Source organism: Arvicola amphibius, chromosome 12 (assembly GCF_903992535.2).
Source record: "Arvicola amphibius chromosome 12, mArvAmp1.2, whole genome shotgun sequence".
In the NCBI taxonomy this organism is placed as follows: Eukaryota; Metazoa; Chordata; class Mammalia; order Rodentia; family Cricetidae; genus Arvicola; species Arvicola amphibius.
In genome coordinates this window covers 131719172-131742107 of record NC_052058.2, presented here as the reverse complement: position 1 = coordinate 131742107, position 22936 = coordinate 131719172, and the positions used below count along the sequence as shown (strand labels likewise).

Genomic DNA, 22936 nt, shown 5'->3' with positions numbered 1-22936 from the left:
AGCCTTGAAGTGTTCTCATTGATCTTAACTTTTGTACTGATTTGTGTATGGTGTGACAGATAATGGGGTCCTGCATAAGGACTCCCCTGTCTGCATGTGTACATAGAATAGATAACCCCTGTACAAATCAGGCCATAGTTTTGACTCTGAGACTTTTTTATTTAATCCTTTAGAAAAGGTGGAAGGAGAGATGGGAAGGAGAACTTTGATTAGGTGTTAAATGAAAGTAAAAAAAAAAAAACAATAAATGAAAAAAGATAAGAACACAGTCACTTCCTATTGTTAGGTCATTCTGTATTCCTTTTAGAACTCATAGGTTTCCAAAGGCCTTCCCATTTTGGTGAACACTAGATGGCGCTCGAAGCACACAGATCACTACTCCCTGAAGTGCAGCTTGTCAAGTGGTTCTCAAGGGCAAGATTCAAATCTGCTTTTATCATGACTTGTCACATTCCAGTACTAAATGTGTATTCTAAAGTAGCTTCATTTTATTTTTGGTAATGAATTTATGAAATTTTATTACATTTATATACTGCCAGGAAGTCAAATTACTTAGTATCCCTGTGTCATATATTCCAAAATATTGTGGCTTCTCTGCTTGCTATTGTTTCTCTCTGAATACTAATCCTTCCATTGTCTTCCCTACCTCTAATTTCCATAGCTTCCACCTATTTATCTTTGTTTTTCAATTATAATTTGCTTCATCCACTCACTTCTTAGTGACCATTCAAATGCTGGTTTTCTTTAAAGAAAAGGTCACATTCTCATTCATCGGGGATATGCACATCAAAACCACTGTGGGATTTCATCTTTCACTAATCAGAATGGGTGAGAATAAGAAAATTGGCAGCACTTGCTGGAGATGATATGGAGAAGTCCTTGTTTACTGCTGGGAGAAATGCAGATTACATAGCCACTGTGGGAATCAATATTGGGAGCCCCTGGAAAACTGGAAAGAGATTTATTTCTTTATCTAGATGCACCACTCGTTGTTAGATTCCAGAAAAGCTCTACATCCTATTACAGCGACCCCTGTTCCATTCATTTTAGTCAGAAACAGGTCCATATATGGATAATGAACATGGATTATATATTTGCACAAGGAAATATAACTCAGAGCTACGAAACTCCAGTCCAAGAGTGGAAGGTGTGAGAATATGAGCAAAGAGATCAAGACCATGATGGAGACACCAACTGAAACAGTCTACCTGAGCAAATGGGAGCTCACCAACTTGGCCAGACAGGGAAGAGTCCAGCATAGGTCCAAACTAGTCCCACTGAATATAGGTGACAGTTGTCTGGAAGGGGCAGACTGCAGGGCCACTAGCAGTGGCACCAGGATTTATCCCTATTTTGGGGGGCATGGTTAAAATGGTTTATTTATTTATTTATTTATTTATTCAATCATTCATTTATTTATTTATTGAAAATTTCCACCTCCTCCACTCCTCTCATTTTTCTCCCACTCCCCTGGAATACCCCTCCCCCTCCCTCTCCAGTCCTAAGAGAGGTCAGGGTGCCCTGCCCTGTGGAAAGTCCAAGGCCCTCACCCCTCCATCCAGATCGAAGAAGGTGTGCATCCAAACAGACTATGCTCCTAAAAAGCCAATACATGCAGTAGGATCAAAACTCAGAGCCATTATCATTGACTTCTCAGTCAGCCCTCATTGTAATCCACATTCAGAGAGCCCGATCTGGTCACATGCTCATTAAGTCTCACTCCAGTTGGCCATGGTGAGCTCCCATTAGATCAGTCACACAGTCTCCATGGGTGGACAGACCCCTTATGGTCTTGACTTTCTTCCTCATGTTCTCCCTCCTTCTGCTCTTCACCTGGACCTTGGGAGCTCAGTCCAGTGCTCCATTGTCTCTATCTCCATCCATCGTTGGATGAAGGTTCGATGGTGATATGCAAGATAATCATCAGTGTGGCTATAGGAGAAGGCCAGTTCAGTCACCCGCTTGTCGGCTGCCCAAGGACCTAGCTTGGAAACATGGGAACCCCTCTAGAGTCAAGTCTCTTGTAAACCATAAAATGGCTTCCTTTATTAAGATACCTTCTTCCCTGCTCCCATAACCACCCTTCCTCCATCTCAACCATCCCTTTCCCCAATTTATCCCTATTGCTTGTTCTGACATTTTGGAACCCATTTGCTTTGAATGGATGCTTTGCTCAGCCTAGATATAGTAGTGAGGTCCTTTGTCCTTGTTCAAAGCCAGTTGCCTTACAATCTCTGAGGAGTGGATTGGGGGATATGGAGGGGAAAGGTGGATGGAATGGTAGGAGGAAGAGTGGGAACTCTGATTGGTATGCAAAATGGAAAATAATAGTTTTGTTTTTCTTAAAAACAAAGTAAAAATAAAAAACCCTCAATTTTCAAAAAAATATGGAATAATGAAACTCATATGTAGCTAAATGTAGCACGAAAAATATCATCCTTAGTGGGTTACTCAGTAACCACAGGTAAATATAGTATTAATGTCTTCAATTTATCCAAATTTAGAATTTGATCATCACAAAGACATGTAAGAATCCTTAAATCCACAGAGACTAAGAGGTAGGGAAACTTTTTTGAGAAAGGGAAAGTAGTTCAATAACTTTGTATCACACTGGAGAAGATACTGAAATGGAATAATAGACAAAGAGGGAAAAGAAGTTGGGCATAGAGAGAAAAATCCCAGGAGGGATACGCAAAACTATGGACCATTTGCAAATTGTTATAGAAACCGCCTCCAGTAGACTTCTTAGGGTATAAGATATAAATTAAAGGAATGTCAGTGAAATCATGACAGCACAGGAACAAAAAGCCCCAGGGAGATATGTCTTCCTACCAACTGAAGCCTCCAGTGTCAGGTAGGCATTATATTTAATAGATTACTTGACCATAGTTTTCCAGTATGATTCCCCAAATAATTGAGACCATGTTGGAGGCTAATGTTTGTTTTAAACAAACAAATATTATGGTCCTATGTCTAAGGGACAATAATTATAGATCTGACAGAACATAGAGAATTTATTGGTTTCTTCATTGCTTGTGGATATCATTCCTTATTCGGCAAGGAATTATGAATGCTCCCACGGAGACATTTAATGTCAAGCCAGCTCTCAATCCTTTGAAGTAAAATATGGACTTGCCTACATGATACATTTTTGTAATAGTGGCACAAATGCTGTGGGAGTAAGAAACATTTATTTGATTTTATTTAAGGCCCATTCCATTTTACGGAACACATTCTTGACATTGTTCCTTTTGCCAAGTACATGAGATTAAGTAGGACATAGAAGTAGGGGAAAAGTAAATACTATTGTTTTGCTGAATAATGAAACTATACAATGAATCCTAATTGTGATGGTTTCTACAAACCAAAGTGGCCAAAGTTCTGGCAAAATTCTTAGCAAGCCCAGGCACCGGCGCTTTTTGGTTCCATGGCTGCACATGCATCATCAAGCATTCTGGCAACTTACACAGCCACCTAGAGTCCTCAAGTCCTATCGGATCTATGCACATCTTGGTTTTGTGATCTATGAGTGATGGGCTGTGCCAAAAATAGACTTCTTTCCTGGGCTGGTTTCACTTCTTGATAGTAGTTCTACAGAGCCAGTATCTCATGCTTCTGGGATTTCTAACATTTTGTGGTATGCAAAGCAATTCAGGCTTCATCTTCACAGCTCCATGAAAATGTCTCTCTAGGCTTCCACTCATAGAAAACCCTGAGTATGCCTGGCTTCAGTATTTTCCCCATAGACAGGGAGGCTAATTCCATAGCCATATTTTTTCAGTCTTTGACTCTAAAGTTGGAACTATGTTGCCAAATCTGCCAATTTCTGCTGCTTGCTGAAGCTGGATCAAGGCTCCATCATTTAATTACATCTTCACCATCTTTCTCTTTTCTGCAGTGTTTACTTCACTGCCTGAGTTTGGCTGTTCATAAACATTCTCAGTAGATCAACTAGTCTCAAACTCAGAGAACTGCTAGCCTCTATCTTCTGAGTATTGGGATTTAGGACACATATCACTACACTTTGCTCTAAGATTTTCTTTAATTCCTTTTCACAAGCTGGAAACTTCAGTTGGTGGGACCTTTCCCATGAGGTCACCACTCCCTTTATTTTATTTCTTAATTCATTTATCTATCCTTGAACACAGGATCTATGTTTACTTCACTCTGTAGTACCCTTTTTTCTCAATCTGTGCATTTATTTTTTTTTGTTCAATTTGCTCATTTTCACTGTATATCTTCATTAGCATCTAGTTTTAAATCATATACCAGAGTCTGTACTAGGATGTCTTGATACTTCTACTGCCAAGAGAATTAATTCAAAAGTGTTCAGGCTTCAGATAAGGGCAATAGGCAGCCACTTTCATCACCAAAATATCACAAGAATGATCTCTAGGAAGCATAATAAAATTCTTCCCATGTAAAAACCCTAGAACCAGCCCCCCCAGAGTTCCAATAAGTCTTAGCACCACTGTCTTTCATGTTCCTACTAGTATAGTCCATTAAGCAGCACTTAAACCAATGAATTATTTTTTTCTAATCCACAGTCTCAGGGTCTAAATTCCTTAAAGAAAAAGCATGGTCAAGCCTATAACAGCAATGTCTAAGTCTCTGGTAACAACTTCTGTGTTAGTTAGGGTTGCTGTTGCTCTGAAGAGACACCATTACAATGAACACTCTTACAAGAAAAACATATATTGGCTCGCAACACAAAGATCAGTCTATTATGATCATGGTAGGACATTGTATATTACAAGCAACACCATGCTGGGTAGGTAGCTGAGAGTCGTACATTCTGCAGGGAATGGGAAATGATCTGAGACATTGAGTGGTTCTTAGGCATAAATTGGACCTCAAAGCCAACCTCTTCATTGACATACTTCCTCCAAAAGGATCACGCTTATTCCAACAAGGCCACACCTACTAACAGAGCCACTCTATTTGAGTGCAATTTTTTTTTCAAACCAACAAAATAGCAATGCTACAATCTGTAGAAGCACAGACATTCTGGTTAGAATAAGGGGCTATGTGTGACAGGTCTCCTTTTTATCAGGAAGATAAAATAGTTTCATAGAGATTGATGGGATAGTGTTGTAGCAGACCTCTTGTTCATCCCAGCCGCCAAGAACCGAAATAATTACACATGAACTATATTAATTAAATCACTGCCTGGCCTAGCTCTAGCTTCTTATTGGCTAACTATTATACATGAATTTAACCCATCTCCATTAAGCTGCATATGTCTCACCACAAGGATATGGCTCACCAGGGAAAGCTCCCAGCGTTTGTCTATGGCTGGCTATATGGCTTCTCCCTGACTCTGCCCTTCTTTCTCCCAGCATTCAGCATAGTTTTCCCTGACTGTCTCTTCTCCCCTAAAGATCTGCTGTAGACCCAAAGCAGTCTCTTTATTTATCAATGGAAATCACAGCATACAGTGGAAAATCCCACATCAGGATAGGGGCTGAGAGAGGAGGAACAAATTTGGAGTGTCAGGGTAAAAGTGGGCAGAGAAGGGAATACAGGGAAAATTAAAGAACGTTTAGGGCTAATATGGAAGCATAAAGGGTAATTGACTCCTAATATAGATGCATATATGAATTATATTTCAATTAAATTGCAAAATAATAGGGGAGATAGAAGTCCCACTGGAAATCTCCCATCACCACATTATTTTTCCAGCACCAAGATTCAATGACATCTACAGAACTCATTGACAATGGAGTAGTGCAGGTGCCTACATAAAGCTTTTTCCTTCACCCATGTCCTAGCAACTGTCATACATGGAGGGACTCTGCAAACTGCCTAAAGAGAGACAAAGATGAAACCATCCACAAAGTATTTGATTCACCATAGTGTCCTGCCAGGTATAAACACTTCTGCAATGATGGAACAAAGATTGTGAGAATAAAAAAAAAAACCTATATCTAAATAGTTTTAAGGCCCACTTTGCGATAGAACCCAAACTGGACAATTCTTTTATGACAGAGAACCTAAGAGTGCATTATCTAAAACCCTAAGCAAAAAATATGTTACTGTTCTAATCACACACACACATGCACACACCAATACACATGCACACACACACACATGAACCCACCCCCACAAACTTGAACACACATGCACACTACAAAACAAATAAACCAAAACTCTTTTCAATCAAATTACCTCCAATAACATTCTGCTTATGTGCATACATCAGTGCCTTGTTCAGCCATCCTCAGACAAGTTTCCTTCTACATTAAAATGGGAGCAAATACGGAGCCCCATAGACATTATACAGAGAATCAGCTAGTATAGAAAAAGAAGGACTTCCTAAACTAACTCCCTGAAGAAATTGTTCAGGAACAAATACATGATATTTTTGTAAGTAATAAGACCTACATAATCTTTATATTCTTCTTTATATGACTATATCCAGTACCTTCTTTGGAAAAATGTAGCTCAAACTAGAGAAGGTACAAAAAGTTTAGATACATGGTACTATGGCATAAGAAATCGCTAATGATTAAAAAAATGCTATACTAAAATATTCTGCATTAATCAGCTTGTACATTAACATTTTGTGTTTAATTTTTTATTATTAAAATTTCACGTGCTTTCAGATAACTTGCAACCCTTACCACATGATTGTTGACTAAATTTTCTCTCCTGCCCAGTTCCTGCATTCATTAAGCCCAAAGAAATCACACAGAGGTCTACATTAACTATAAACTTATTGGCCTTCTAGCTCAGGCTTCTTATTATCTCTTATAACTTAATTAGACCATTATTTTTGTCTATGTTAGTCATGTGGCTTGGTACCTTTTTTGGTGAGGCAGTCACATCTTATTTGCTCTGTACCTGGGTCAGGAATGCAGACCAAGCTTTCCTCTTCCCAGAATTCTTCTGTTTCATTCCCCACCTCTACTTCCTGTCCAGTTGTCCAACCTATACTACGTTCCTGATTACTGACCAATCAGTTCATTATTAAAATGCAATTGTCAGGCTATAAACCATTGTCCACCAGCACTTCCCCCCTTTTGTAAGGAAAAAGAACTCTGAATCTAGGTTTCAGTAAAATTGTTGGGTTATCATTTACTGATTAAGCTTATTTACTCATGTTTTTTAAAAGTACTATAATGTAGATGTTGCATTTATTTATTATTTATTTATTTATTTATTTGGGGCTTAATGGGGCCTTGTTCTTGAGAGCTTGCCGGAATGGGAAGAGAGTTTGTACACTAGTATAGGGTTAAACTCACAGAGATCCACCAGCGTCTGCCTCTCAAGTAATGGAAATAAAGGCATGTGGTACCACAATTAACTATATTTTATTATTTATAGTAATGTATATATCTATTTTTCTCTTCAACCCCCCTGTGTGGTTGTGTGTGCTTGTGTGCCCTTGTAAACATACATGTAGACGTATAAATGTAGAATAGCAGCTTTGTTGGCCTCGAGATCTGGAGTTACATGTAGTTATGACATTCCTGACACAGGAGCTGGGAGCTGGACTCCAGCCCTATTGCAGAGCAACATTTGCTGTTAACAGGTGAACCGTCTCTCCAGTTCGGCAATTCACTTTTATTCCATGGTAAGTTAGATCCCTACTCAACTTTCAAACAAACATATGAGCAAAAATCTAAATAAATTCTTAAATTTTATATATGCATACATTCAATTCTTCCAATGAATGTAACTGTGATGTTGATCTAATAATATCCCCATCTGCAGGCCAAAGACTACATGGGATAGGGAAACCCATATTAATTCTGTTGTGTTTCTTTCTCCGGCTTGTGTTTACTGTAGAGTTGGAGGAAGGAACCAGGGACTAGACCACGTGCGTGGGAAGGTTGTTTATTAGGGAATGGGGTGTTCCACAGTGGGGTGAAGGAACAGGAGGGGGGCAGGAAAAGAGGAAGAAGAAGTAGAGAAGGGGAGAGAGAGAGAGAGAGAGAGAGAGAGAGAGAGAGAGAGAGAGAGAGAGAGAGAGAGAGAGAGAGAAGGAGAAGCAGAGAAGTGGGGAGATAGGCAGAGGCAAAGCTGCCTCTCCGAGAGAAAGATGAAAAAGAGAGCAAGCTCAAGCCAGAAGCTGAAGATCAGCCTGCTGAGTGGATGGGTGAGGGAGTGGGCATGGCTTGTCTCTTAAAGGGACAGGGACTAAAACCATAACAGATTTGACAAATGTAATTTGGAATTTGAAAATTGACAATGTACACTATAACATCATAGAAGGGACAGATCTGCAATATTAAAAAATATGGCTTTAAAAGGAAATTTATATTTTCCTTTAGTAATTTTGAATACTCCAAACAAACTTAAGGCACTCCATTGGATGAAAAGCCCCTAACAAGGTTCACAAGTCCAGTTTGATGAAGAAGAAGAAAGAAATACCCCAGGACTCTTCCAGAGACTCTTCCCTTGCTGATAGCTGGGGCAAACAATGCCCTAGTCTTTGCTTTAATCATCTCCCCTCCTCCACCTAATACTTGTAGGGAGAGAGCATCTAAGAACCACAATGTGCTGTGCCTGTGGAAATAGAGGAAGGATTGAGAATCAGTGGTTACCATAGCAGCCAAGTGAAGAATTCCCCTAGGTCAGAGGTGAACAAGTTCTTACAATCTACACTTACAGCAGGAGGGCAGCTGTCTCAGCTCCTGTGCTTGCATGCCCTGCTCCCTATTGCAGGGAAGCACTATCAGGAGCTGTCCCAGTGTGGTGAATTTGCTGCACGGTAGGAATGAGCAGATAAGGATGCTCCTATTTCAACTTGTGCAATACTGTAAGGAGGGGGATGAGCTCCCCGAAACCTGCTATGCTCCTGCTGTAAAATCAGTCCCTCTTGAGCTTATGCTAGATTCTAAGAACTCCAAAGTATGCTGAAAACATGCTCCTGTCATCTTGTAGTGTAAGAACACCTTTCAAATATTGATTCCTAACATGAGAAAAGCCAAGGAAACTACAATATAGTAGAGTTCTCTTTGTGAAAGTTGTGAGAAGATACCTGGCAGCAAGTTCTCGGTAAGATTTAGTGGTTTTGTTACTACTAAAGCCAGTGTTTCACTCGATTGCTCTATCTATCAGTAAATAGCAAAATATTAAACAATGCCTTGTGGACCCAACAAGGCACTGCACATATGAAATTATTACTATTACTATAATTTCACAGGACCTATGTATCTGCTGGCCAGAAAATATCCCTGCATCAACAAAGAAAAGCTCCACAATAGTTGAGAGGCTATTGGTATTTGATAACCCCCAGGAGGCCCAGGGAGAGGAATGTGGCAGTTAGAAAGTAATTGGTCCCCAGAACATCATAGAGAGTGTTACTCTTAGGATACTTGGCTTTAATGGAGTAGGTGTGATCTTGTTGGGGGTAGAGTGTCACTGCGCATGTGGACATTGAGGTTTCCTATAGGTTAAATATACGGCCTACTATCTTCTTTTCATTTGACATTAAATGTAATGGTTACCACACACACCTAATGGAACCAAAGAATTCTGTTAGGGACTTTAGCCTCCTGCTGTGAACTTTCAGTTAGTTTCAATCCACTGATACTCAGGGCATGCTTGCTTAACATTCCCATTAGACTACCCTGTGAGTACATGTCTTTAATTTACCAGTAATTAGGATCATTTGAAGGTTTTGTATTCATTAATGTAAATTCACAAAGAAAATATATAAAGGAAATAGCAGTAAAGTTAAAGCATTACCAGATGACTGATGAGAAAGTTCTCAAAGACAAATACACATACATATACACATTCACATGGGCATGAGGGCATTTTGAAAGACAAGAAGTGATATAAAATAACTTAAATGCATCTATTAAGGTGGTTAGGAAGGAAAATAACTTGGATCTAAGAAACTTTCCTATAATTATCTCATTTCAACTACCGGGTCTTAAATAAAGAAAGGAGCAAATGAGTCTCTTAAGTTTCTTCTGGTGTCCATAAAGGGTTTCTGGCATGCAAACCATGACCAGCTTAAAGAAATTAATAGATGCATTTTAGTAAATAATAAAAGTATATCTCAAAAGTGTAAACATCGTAATGATTGGTGGTCAAAAAAATGAGCTCACCTTGTTAATTCCTTGGTATTTAAATCCTTATATTTGATATATAAGATTTGGTGAGTAAACCATTGAGAACTAAAGTAATCTACACAGAATATATGATTATCAGGGTCCTGATATTTTCCAATGTAACAGATTTTTTAAAATTATCAATAAATAATTAAAATAAATAAAGCAAGCCCTCTGACAGCCTGTGTGTCTGTTCTGAAGAGCATCTGGCAATTAACTCCTTCATCCTTCCTTCATACTGAAGTATATTTGTCTAGTTTAGGGAAGACTTTTTAGTCAAAAACATGATTCTCTGAGGTTTGAAACTTCTTTGGTTATGAACATAAGGACAGTAAAGATCATCATTATAAGGTGATAATGATGAAAATAAGTACCACTTATTCTCAAGAATGATCAGTTTACGATTCACGAAAAAAGATAAACTATATATTGTTGAGGCAGAGACAATGAGTTATGAAGAAATTTTAATCATAATAACTCTTGCAAATATGTAAATGTCTACAATTATTTTTGTCTTGAATGCTTTGACATTGCACTTCTTGCAATCCTCAGGCTGAAGACTTGTTCAGGGCCTGTGTACTATCTTAGACAGCACATAGTTGATATGAAATAAAATTCAGCATTGGAAGAATAAGGTAAAGAGGGTACAAAAATCTTAAGTTTATTTGTAACACGTGTACTGAAAAGTGGCTAAAAGTTTCTATTAAAAATGTAAAAGTAATTTTAGATGATGATGATGATGATAAAACTGAAGTTAAAAAATGACTGTAAAATTCTGTAACAGAAACTCTTGTTTCAAACCAGGAAAGACTCAAGATCAATACTAATAAATAGGTCTAGTAACCTTGAAAAATACCAAAGGGAAAAATGCTCTACAACGATAAAACAAGACCCATTTCTGTTGATAATGAAGCACAAATGGAAGTAACAATTTCTTTCCAAAATAGAAGCCACGTCCATAAGTACATGAAGAACAGGTTCTGTGGGAAGCATGTTGTTGCTGGAGCCATCAGGTTCTCAAAGTTTTGTGCTGTCACCAGAGGCCATGATGAAAATGGGCCCGAGATAATGTTGCCAATGGCCATATCTGGGTCCGTGTTTTTGAAGCAGATGGAGTCTGGGTGGATGTGGCTCTGCTTTTTCCTCCAGATCATTGCCTACATAGGTTCATGGCGGGTAGATAGAGCAGAAGCAGGAAACAGGGTTCAAGTTGGCTGTGTATACTAATGGAGACAGCCTGCTAGGAGACAGACTTTGATCAATCAGTGTAACTTTATTCCAGATATAAGTAATATACAGGATTGATTGTCCTAGGGAGAAACCCTAGCTTGCATTAAGAGACACACTACTAGTATCGCAAGGCTTTGTATGTCTCAATAGGTTCTTCTGGCAGAGTTAGCAGGCACAAGTATTTCTTATCAGGAATCTGTTCCAAGAAACAAGCTAAAGATAAATCAGGACTCTTGTTTAGAGAAAGCTTTCAGATAAGGTCAGTCCTACAGGCCCTGAGGCATTCTCCAGATAAGGGAGGGTTGAGGCAAGAAGTTCTGTTGGAGGGAGGCATCCCATTGATGCTGAGCTATTGAGTTTAGTTTTCATGCAATGGGGAGACTTCAACCTCTACCAGTCAGCAAAAACCTTCTAACTTATGGATGTCCTTTTCCTGTGTTACCAGAGGAGCCCTTGAAAACCATGTGTTGAAGCATGTTTCAAACCTTATGTTGAAGTACCACAGCCTTGCTGAGCTGGCCCCACTGTGCACTGGCCCAGAACAACCTGTACCCCCACCTGAGAAGAGCTAAACCTGAACTTCCCAGCCCTGAGATAATGGGTGTTAAATGAAATTAAAATATCAGCCTGGTCTACAAGAGCTAGGTCCAGGACAGGCTCTAAAAAAGCTGCAGAGAAACCCTGTCTCGAAAAACAACAAAAAAATATAATAAATGAAAAAAGATAAGAACAGTGTCACTTCCTATTTTTAGGTCCTTCTGTATTCCTTTTAGAACTTCTCCTAGGTTTCCATCGGCCTCCCCATTTTGTTGAACACTAGATGGCACTGTGAGCACATAGATCACTATTCCCTCAAGCACAGCTTGGCAGGTGGTTCTCAAGGGCAAGTTTCAAATCTGTTTTTATCATGACATTTCACATTCCAGTAGTAAATGTGTATTCCAAAGTAGCTTCATTTAATTTTTGGTGATGAATTTATGAAATTTTATTACATTTATATACTGCCAGGAAGTCAAATTACTTAGTATCCCTGTGTCATATATTTCTAAAATATTGTGGCTTCTCTGTTTGCTATTGTTTCTCTCTGAATACTAATCCTTCCATTGTCTTCCCTACCTCGAATTTCCATGGCTTCCACCTACTTATCTTTGTTTTTCAATTATAATTTGCCTCATCAAGTGACTCCTTAGTGACCATTCAAATGCTGGTTTTCTTTAAAGAAAAGGTCACATTCTCATTCATCAGGGATATGCACATCAAAACCACTGTGGGATTTCATCTTTCACTAATCAGAATAGGCAAGAATAAGAAAATTGGCAGTACTTTCTGGTGAGGACGTACAGAAGTCCATGTTTACTGCTGGGAGAAATGCAGATCACATAGCCACTGTGGGAATCAATGTTGGGAGCCCCTGGAAAACTGGAAAGAGATTTATTTCTTTATCTAGATGTACCACTCTTTGTCAGATTCCAGAAAAGCTCTATATCCTATTACAGCAACCCCTGTTCCATTCATCTTAGTCAGAAACAGGAAACATCTGGATGTCCATATATGGGTAATGAACATGGATTATATATTTGCACAAGGAAATATAACTCAGAGCTACGAAACTCCAGTGAAAGGTGTGAGAATATGAGCAAAGAGGTCAAGACCATGATGGAGACACCCACTGAAACAGTCTACCTGAGCAAATGGGAGATCAGCAATTTTGCCAGACAGGGAAGAGTCCAACATAGGTCCAAACTAGTCCTACTGAATATAGGTGACAATTGTCTGGAAGGGGCAGACTGCAGAGCCACTAGCACTAGCAACAGGATTTATCCATTATTTGGGGGGCGTTAACATGATTTATTTATTTATTTGTTTATTAAAAATTTCAACCTCCTACCCCCTTATTTTCCTTCCACTCCCCCCAATTCCCATCCCCCTCCTTCTCCAGTCCTAAGAGATGTCAGGATGCCCCACCCTCTGGGAAGTCCAAGGCCTTCTCCCCTCCATCCAGGTCTAGGAAGGTGTGCATCCAAACAGACGAGGCTCCCAAAAAGCCAACACATGCAATAGGATCAAAACCCAGTGCCATTATTTTCGACTTCTCAGTCAGCCCTCATTTTTAGCCACATTCAAAGAGTCCGGTCTGGTCACATGCTCATTCAGTCCCAGTCCAGTTGGCCTAGGTGAGCTCCCATTCGATCAGTCACACAGTCTCAATGGGTGGACACACCCCTCGTGGTCCTGACTTCCTTCCTCATGTTCACTGTCCTTCTGCTCTTCATCAGGACCTTGGGAGCTCAGTCTAGTGCTCCAATGTCTCTATCTCCATCCATCGTCGGATGAAGATTCTATGGTGATATGCAAGATATTCATCAGTGTGGCTATAGGAGAAGGCCAGTTTAGTCACCCTCTTGTCTGCTGCCCAAGGACCTAGCTGGAGATATCCCCTTGGACACCTGGGAACCCCTCTAGAACCAAGTCTCTTGCAATCCATAAAATGGCTTCCTTTATTAAAATAACTTCTTCCCTGCTCCCATAACCACCCTTACTCCATCTTAACCATCCCTTTCCCCTATTTATCCCTATTGTTTGTACTGACATTTTGGAACCCATTTGCCTTGCTCAGGTTAGATACAGTAGTGAGGTCCTTTGTCCTTGTTCAAAGCCAGGTGCCTTACAATCTCTGAGGAGTGGATTGGGGGATATGGAGGGGAAAGGTGGATGGAATGGTAGGAGGAAGAGTGGGAACTCTGATTGGTATGCAAAATGGAAAATAATAGTTTTGTTTTTCTTAAAAACAAAGTAAAAAATAAAAAACCCTAAATTTTCAAAAAATATATGGAATAATGAAACTCATATGTAGCTAGATATAGCATGAAAAATATTATCCTTAGTGGGTTACTCAGTAACCACAGGTAAATATAATATTAATGTCTTCAATTTATCCAAATTTAGAATTTAATTATTACAAAGACATGTAAGAATCCTTAAATCCACAGAGATTAAGAGGTAGGAAAACTTTTTTGAGAAAGGGAAAGTAGTTCAATAACTTTGTATCACACTGGAGAAGATACTGAAATAGAATAATAGACAAAGAGGGGAAAGAAGTTGGGCATAGAGAGAAAAATCCCAGGAGGGATACGCAAAACTATGGACCATTTGCAAATTGTTATAGAAACTGCCTCCAGTAGACTTCTTAGGGTATAAGATATAAATTAAAGGAATGTCAGTGAAATCATCACAGCACAGGAACAAAAAGCCCCAGGGAGATGTGTCTTCCTACCAACTGAAGCCTCCAGTGTCAGGTAGGCATTATATTTAATAGATTACCTGACCAAATCTTTCCAGTATGATTTCCCAAATAATTGAGATCATGTTGGAGGCTAATGTTTGTTTTAAACAAACAAATATTAAGGTCCTATGTCTAAGGGCCAACAATTATAGATCTGATAGAACATGGAGAATTTATTGGTTTCTTCATTGCTTGTGGATATCATTCCTCATTCGGCAAGTAATTATAAATGTTTCCAAGAAGACATTTAACATCAAGCCAGGCCTCAATCCTTTGAAGTAAAATATGGACTTGCCTACATGATAAATTGTTGTAATAATGTAATAAATGTTGTGGGAATAAGAAAACTTTATTTTGCCTTTAATCCCAGCACTTGGGAGGCAGAGGCAGGCGGATCTCTGAGTTTGAGGCCAGCCTGGTCTACAAGAGCTAGTTCCTGACAGGCTCTAGAAACTACAGGGAAACTCTGTCTCGAAAAACCAAAAAAAAAAAAAAAAAAAAAAAAGAAAAGAAAAGAAAAGAAAACTTTATTTGATTTTATTTAAAGCCCATTCCATGATGTGGAAAACATTCTTGACATTGCTCTTTTTGCCAAATATGTGAAATTAAGTAGGACATAGACATAGGGGAAAGGCAAATACCATTGTTTTGCTGAAGAATGAAACAATACAATGAATCCTAATTGTGATGGTTTCTACAAACCAAAGTGGCCAAAGTTCTGGCAAAATTCTTAGCAAGCTCAAGCACTGGCACTTTTTGGTTCCATGGCTGCACATGCATGATCAAGCATTCAGGCACCTTACACAGAAACCCAGGATCCTCAAGTACTATCGAATCTATGCACATCTTGGTTTTGTGATCTATGAGTGATGGGCTGTGCCAAAAATAGACTTCTTTCCTGGGCTGGTTTCACTTCTTGATAGTAGTTCTACAGAGCCAGTATCTCATGCTTCTGTTATCCCTAAAATTTTGTGGTGTGCGAAGCAATTCAGGCTTCATCTTCACAGCTCCATGAAAGGTCTCTCTAGGTTTCCACTCATAGAAAACCCTGATTGTGCCTGGCTTAAGTATTTTCCCCATAGACAGGGAGGCTAATTCCATAGCCATGTTTTTTTCACTCTTTAACTCTAAAGTTGGAACTATATTACCAAATCTGCCAATTTCTGCTGCTTGCTGAAGCTGGATCAAGGCTCCATCGTTTAATTACATCTTCACCATCTTTCTCTTTTCTGCAGTGTTTACTTCACTGCCTGAGTTTGGCTGTTCATAAACATTCTCAGTAGATCAACTAGTCTCAAACTCAGAGAACTACTAGCCTCTATCTTCTGAGTACTGGGATTTAGGACACATATCACTACACTTTGCTCTAAGATTTTCTTTAATTCCTTTTCACAAGCTGGAAACTTCAGTTGGTGGGACCTTTCCCATGAGGTCACCACTCCCTTTATTTTATTTCTTAATTCATTTATCTATCTTTGAACACAGGATCTATTTTTACTTCACTCTGTGGTACCCTTTTGTCCTCAATCTGTGCATTTTTTATTTGTTTTGTTCAGTTTCCTCATTTTCACTGTATATCTTCCTTAGCATTACCAGTTATAAATCATATACCAGAGTCTTGATACTTCTACTGCCAAGAGAATTAATTCAAGAGTGTTCAGGCTTCAGATAAGGGCAATAGGCAGCCACTTTCATCACCAAAATATCACAAGAATGATCTCTAGGAAGCATAATAAAATTCTTTCCATGTAAAAACCCTAGAACCAGCCCCCCAGAGTTCCAATAAGTCTTAGCACCACTGTCTTCCATGTTCCTACTAGTACGATTCATTAAGCAGCATGTAAAGCATTGAATTATTTTTTCTAATCCACAGTCTGAAGTCTATATTCCTTGAAGAAAACACATGGTCAAGCCTATCACAGCAATATATTTGTCTGTGGTATCAACTACTGTGTTAGTTAGGGTTGCTGTTGCTCAGAAGGGACTCCATGCAAATGACAACTCTTACAAAAAAACATATATTTTCTTGCAACTCAAAGATCAGTCTATTATGATCATGGTAGGACATGGTAGAGTACAAGCATCATTGTGCTGTGGAGGTAGCTGAAAGTCATACATTCTGCAGGGAAGGCGAAATGGTCTGAGACATTGAGTGGTATCTTAGGCATAAATGTGACCTCAAAGCCAACCTCTTCAGTGATATACTTCCTAAAAAAAGACCACTCTTATTCCACCAAGGCCACACCTACTAACAGAGTGATTCTATTTGAGTGCATTTTTTTTCAAACCACCAAAATAGCAACTCTACAATCTGTAGAAGCACAGACATTCTGGTTAGAATAAGGGGCTATGTGTGACAGGTCTCCTTTTTATCAGGAAGATAAAATAGTTTCATAGAGATTGATGGGATAGTGTTGTAGCAGACCTCTTGTTCATCCCAGCCGCCAAGAACCGAAATAATTACCCATAAACTTTATTAATTTAATCACTGCCTGGCCAAATAGCTCTAGCTTCTTATTGGCTAACTCTTATACATGAATTTAACCCATCTCCATTAAGCTGCATATGTCTCACCACATGGATATGGCTCACCAGGTAAAGTTCCCAGCATTTGTCTATGGCGGGCTACATGGCTCCTCCCTGACTCTGCCCTTCTTTCTCCCAGCATTCAACATCGTTTTCCCTGCCTATCTCTTTTCCCCTAAAGATCTGCTGTAGACCCAAAGCAGTCCCTTTATTCATCAATGGTAATCACAGCATACAGTGGAAAATCCCACATCAGGATAGGGGCTGAAAGGGGAGGAAAAAATTTGGAGTGTCAGGGTAGAAGTGGGCAGAGAAGGGAATACAGGGGAAATTAAAAACATTTAGGGCTAATATGGAAGCATAAAGAGTAATTGACTCCTAATATAGATGCATATATGAATTATATTTCAATTAAATTACAAAATAATAGGGGAGATAGAAGTCCCACTGGAAATCTCCCATCACCACATTATTTTTCCAGCACCAAGATTCGATGACATCTACAGAACTCATTGCAATGGAGTAGTGCAGGTGCCTACATAAAGCTTTTTTCTTCGCCCATGTCCTAGCAACTGTCATACATGGAGGGACTCTGCAGCTGCAGAAGAGAGACATAAAGATGAAACTATCCACAATATATTAGTTCCACCATAGTGTCCTGCCAGAAATAAACACTTCTGCAATGATGGAACAAAGATTGTGAGAAAAAAAAACCTATATATAAATAGTTTTAAGGCGCACTCTGCCATGGAACCCAAACTGAACAATTCTTATGTGACAGAGAACATAAGAGTGTATTATCTAAAATCCTGAGCAAATAAATATTTTACTGTTCTAATCACACACACACACATGCATACACCAACACACATGCACACACACACACATGAACCCACCCCCAGAAACTTGCACACACATGCACACAACAAAACAAATTAACCAAAAATCTTACCAAAAAATCAAATTACCCCCAATTTTATTCTACTTATGTGCACACATCAGTGCCTTGTTCAGCCATCCTCAGACAGGTTTCCTTCTAAATTAAAATGGGAGCAAATACGGAGCCCCACAGACATTATACAGAGAATCAGCTATAAAGAAAAAGAAGGACTTTTAAACTAACTCCCTGAAGAAATTGTTCAGGAAAAAATTCATGATGTTTCTGTAAGTACTAAGGCCTACATAATCTTAATTTATATTCTTCTTTAGATTACTATATACAGCAGCTTCTTAGGAAAAATATATCACTAGAGAAGGTACAATAAGTTTAGATACTTGGTACTATGGCAGAAGAAATCATTAATGATTAAAAATATGCTATACTAAAAACAGTCTGCATTAATCTCAGCTTGTACATGAACATTTTATGTTTAATTTTTTATTATTATTAAAATTTCATGTGCTTTCAAATAATGCGCAACCCTTACCACATGATTGTTGACTAAGTTTTCTGTCCTACCCAGTTCCTGCAGTCATTAAGCCCAAAGAAATCACACAGAGGTCTACATTAACTATAAACTGATTGGCCTTCTAGCTCAGGCTTCTTATTATCTCTTAAAATTTAATTAGACTGTTATTTTTGTCTATGTTAGTCACGTGGCTTGGTACCTTTTTTGGTGAGGCAGTCACATCTTATTTGCTCTGTACCAGGGTCAGGAATGCAGACCAAGCTTTCCTCTTCCCAGAATTCTCCTGTTCTCATTTCGCACCTCTACTTCCTGTCTAGTTGTCCAACCTATACTACGTTCCTGATTACTGACCAATCAGTTTTTTATTAAAATGCAATTGTCAGGCTACACACCATTGTCCACCAGCACTTCCCTCCTTTTGTAAGGAACAAGAACTCTGAAACTACATTTCAGTAAAGGTGTTGGGTTATCATTCACTGGTTAAGCTTATTTACTCATGTTTTTTAAAAGTACTTACTATAATGTAGATGTTGCATTTATTTATTTATTTATTTATTTATTTATTTATTTATTTACTTGGGGCTTGATGGGGCCTTGTTCTTGAGAGCTTGCCGGAATGGGAAGAGAGTTTGTACACTAGTGTAGGGTTAAACTCACAGAGATCCACCAGTGTCTGCCTCTCAAGTAATGGAAATAAAGGCATGTGGCACTATGATTAGCTATATTTTATTATTTATAATAATGTATATATGTATTTCTCTCTTCCACCCCCCTGTGTGGTTGTGTGTGCTTGTGTGCCATTGTAAACATACATGTAGAGGTATGAATGTAGATCTGGAGTTACATGTAGTTATGACATTCCTGACATGAGATCTGGGATCTGGACTCCAGCCCTCTTGCAGAGCAGCATTTGCTGTTAACAGTCGAACCATCTCTCCCTCTCTGCTACTCACTTCACTGCCTTGCTAAGTTAGATACCTACTGAACATTCGAACAAACAAATGAGAAAAATCTAAATAAAATCTTAAATTTTATATATGCATACAGTCTATTCTTCCAATGAATGTCACTGTGATGTTGATCTAATAATATCCCTGTCTGCAGGCCAAAGACTACATGGGAAAGGGAAATCCATATTGATTTGACAAATGTATTTTGGAATTTGAAAATCGACAATGTACACTATAACATCATAGAAGGGACAGATCTGCAATATTAAAAATATGGCTTCAAAAGGAAATTTATATTTCCTTTAGTAATTTTGAATACTCCAAACAAACTTAAGGCACTCCATTGGATGAAAAGCCCCTAACAAGGTTTACTAGTCTAGTTTGATGAAGAAGAAGAAGAAGAAGAAGAAGAAGAAGAAGAAGAAGAAGAAGAAGGAGGAGGAGGAGGAGGAGGAGGAGGAGGAGGAGGAGGAGGAGGAGGAGGAGGAGGAGGAGGAGGAGGAGGAGGAGGAGGAGGAGGAGGAGAAGGAGGAGGAGGTGGAGGAGGAGGAGGTGGAGGAGGAGGAGGAGGAGGAGGAGGAGGAGGAGGAGGAGGAGGAGGAGGAGGAGGAGGAGGAGAAAGAAATACACCAGGACTCTTCCAGAGACTCCTCTCTTGCTAATAGGTAGGGCCAACAATTCCCTAGTCTTTGCTTTAATCATCTCCCCTCCTCCACCTAATACTTGTAGGGAGAGAGCATCTAAGATCCACATTGAGCTGTGCCTGTGGAAATAGGGGAAGGATTGAGAAGCAGTGGTTACCATAGCAGCCAAGTGAAGATTTCCCCTAGGTGAGAGGTGAACAAGCTCTTACAATCTACACTTACAGCAGGAGGGCAGCTGTCTCAGCTCCTGTGCTTGCATACCCTGCTCCCTATTGCAGGGAAGCACCATCAGGAGCTGTCCCAATATGGTGGAATTTGCTGCAGGGTTGGAATGAGCAGATAAGGATGCTCCTATCTCAACATGTGCAATACTGTGAGGAGGGGATGATCTCCCTGAAACCTGCTATGCTCCTGCTGTAAGTCATTCCCTCTTGAGCATATGCTGGATTCTAAGAACTCCAAAGTATGCTGAAAACATGCTCCTGTTGTCTTGCAGTGTAAGAACACCTTTCAAATATTGATTCCTAACATGAGAAAAGCCAAGGAAACTACAATGTAGTAGAGTTCTCTTTGTGAAAATTGTGAGAAGATACCTGGCAGCAAGTTCTCGGTAAGATTTAGTGGTTTTGTTACTACTAAAGCCAGTGTTTCACTCGATTGCTCTATCTATCAGTAAATAGCAAAATATTAAACAATGCCTTGTGGACCCAACAAGGCACTGCACATATGAAATTATTACTATTACTATAATTTCACAGGACCTATGTATCTGCTGGCCAGAAAACATCACAGCATCTACAGAGAAAAGCTACAGCAATAGCTGAGAGGCTATTGGTATTTGATAACCCTCAGGAGGCCAAGGGAGAGAAATATGGCAATTAGAAAGTAATTGGTCCACAGAACATCATAGAGAGTGTCACTCTTAGGAGAATTGGCCTTGATGGAGTAGGTGTGAACTTGTTGGAGGTAGAGTGTCACTGCGCATGTGGACATTGAGGTTTCCTATAGGTTAAATATACGGCCTACTATCTTCTTTTCATTTGACATTAAATGTAATGGTTACCACTCACACCTAATGGAACCAAAGAATTCTGTTAGGGACTTTAGCCTCCTGCTGTGAACTTTTAGTTAGTTTCAATCCACTGATACTCAGGGCATGCTTGCTTAACATTCCCATTAGACTACCCTGTGAGTATATGTCTTTAATTTACCAGTAATTAGGATCATTTGAAGGTTTTGTATTCGTTAATGTAAATTTACAAAGAAAATATATAAAGGAAATAGCAGTAAAGTTAAAGCATTACCAGATGACTGATGAGAAAGTTCTCAAAGACAAATACACATACATATACACATTCACATGGGCATGAGGGCATTTTGAAAGACAAGAAGTGATATAAAATAACTTAAATGCATCTATTAAGGTGGTTAGGAAGGAAAATAGCTTGCATCTAAGAATCTTTCTTATAATTATCTCATTTCAACTACCGGGTCTTAAATAAAGAAAGGAGGAAACTGAGTCCCTTAAGTTTCTTCTGGTGTCCATAAAGGGTTTCTGGCATGCAAACCATGACCAGATTAAAGAAGTTAATAGATGCATATTAATAAATAATAAAAATATATCTCAAAAGTGTAAACATCGTAATGATTGTTGGTCAAAGAAAAACTGATGTCACCTTGGTAATTCCTTGGTATTTAAATCAATTTTTAAATGTTAAATTTAAATTTAAAAATTTAAGGTTTGGTGAGTAAACCATTGAGAACTAAAGTAATCTACATAGAATACATGATTATTAGGGTCCTGATATTTTCCAATGTAACAGTTTTTTTAAAAAAGTATCAATGCATAATGAAAACAAAAATGAAAGCCCTCTGTCAGCCTGTGTGTCTGTTCTGAAGAGCACTTGGCAATTAACTCCTTCATCCTTCCTTCATACTGAAGTATATTTCTCTAGTTTAGGGAAGACTATTTAGTCAAAGACATGATTCCCTGAGGTTTGAAACTTCTTTGGTTATGAACATAAGGACAGTGAAGATCATCCCTTAAGGCGAGAATGATGAAAATAAGTACCACTTATTCTCAAGAATTATCAGTTTAGGATCTATGAAAAAAGATAAACTATATATTGTTGAGTCAGAGACAATGAGTTATGAAGAAATTTCAATCATAATAACTCTTGCAAATATGAAAATGTCTACAATTATTTTTCTCTTGGATGCTTTGACATTACCCTCCTTGCAATCCACAGGCTGAAGACTTGCTCAAGGCCTGTGCACTATTTTAAACAGCAGAAATAAAATTCAGAATTAGAAGAATAAGGTAAAGAGGGTACAAAAAATCTTAAGTTTCTTTGTAAAACGTTGTATACTTAAAAGTGGCTAAAAGTTTCTACTGAAAATTGTAAAAGTAATTTTAGATGATGATGATGATAAAACTGAAGTTAAAAAACGACTGTAAAATTCTGTAACAGAAACTCTTGTTTCAAACCAGGAAACACTCAAGATCAACACTAATGTATAGGTCAAGTAAACTTCAAAATACCAAAAAGAAAAAAATCTCAGTAATGATAAAACAAGACCCATTTCTGCTGACATTGAAGCAAAATGGAAGTAACAGTTTCTTTCCAAAACAGAAGCCACGTCCATAGTTACATGAAGAATGGTTTCTGTGGGAACCACGTTGTTGCTGGAGCCATCAGGTTCTCAAAGTTTTGTGCTGTCACCAGAGGCCATGATGAAAATGGGCCCGAAATAATGCTGTCAATGGCCATATCTGGGTCTGTGTTTTTGAAGCAGATGGATCTGGATGGATGTGGCTCTGCTTTTT

At 38.8% G+C, this 22936-nt stretch overlaps 1 pseudogene; it reads left to right on the top strand.

The window, feature by feature from the left end:
- Positions 1-20991, top strand: part of LOC119802999 — a 163575-nt pseudogene extending 142584 nt beyond the window's left edge.
- The last annotated feature ends 1945 nt before the right edge of the window (positions 20992-22936 follow it).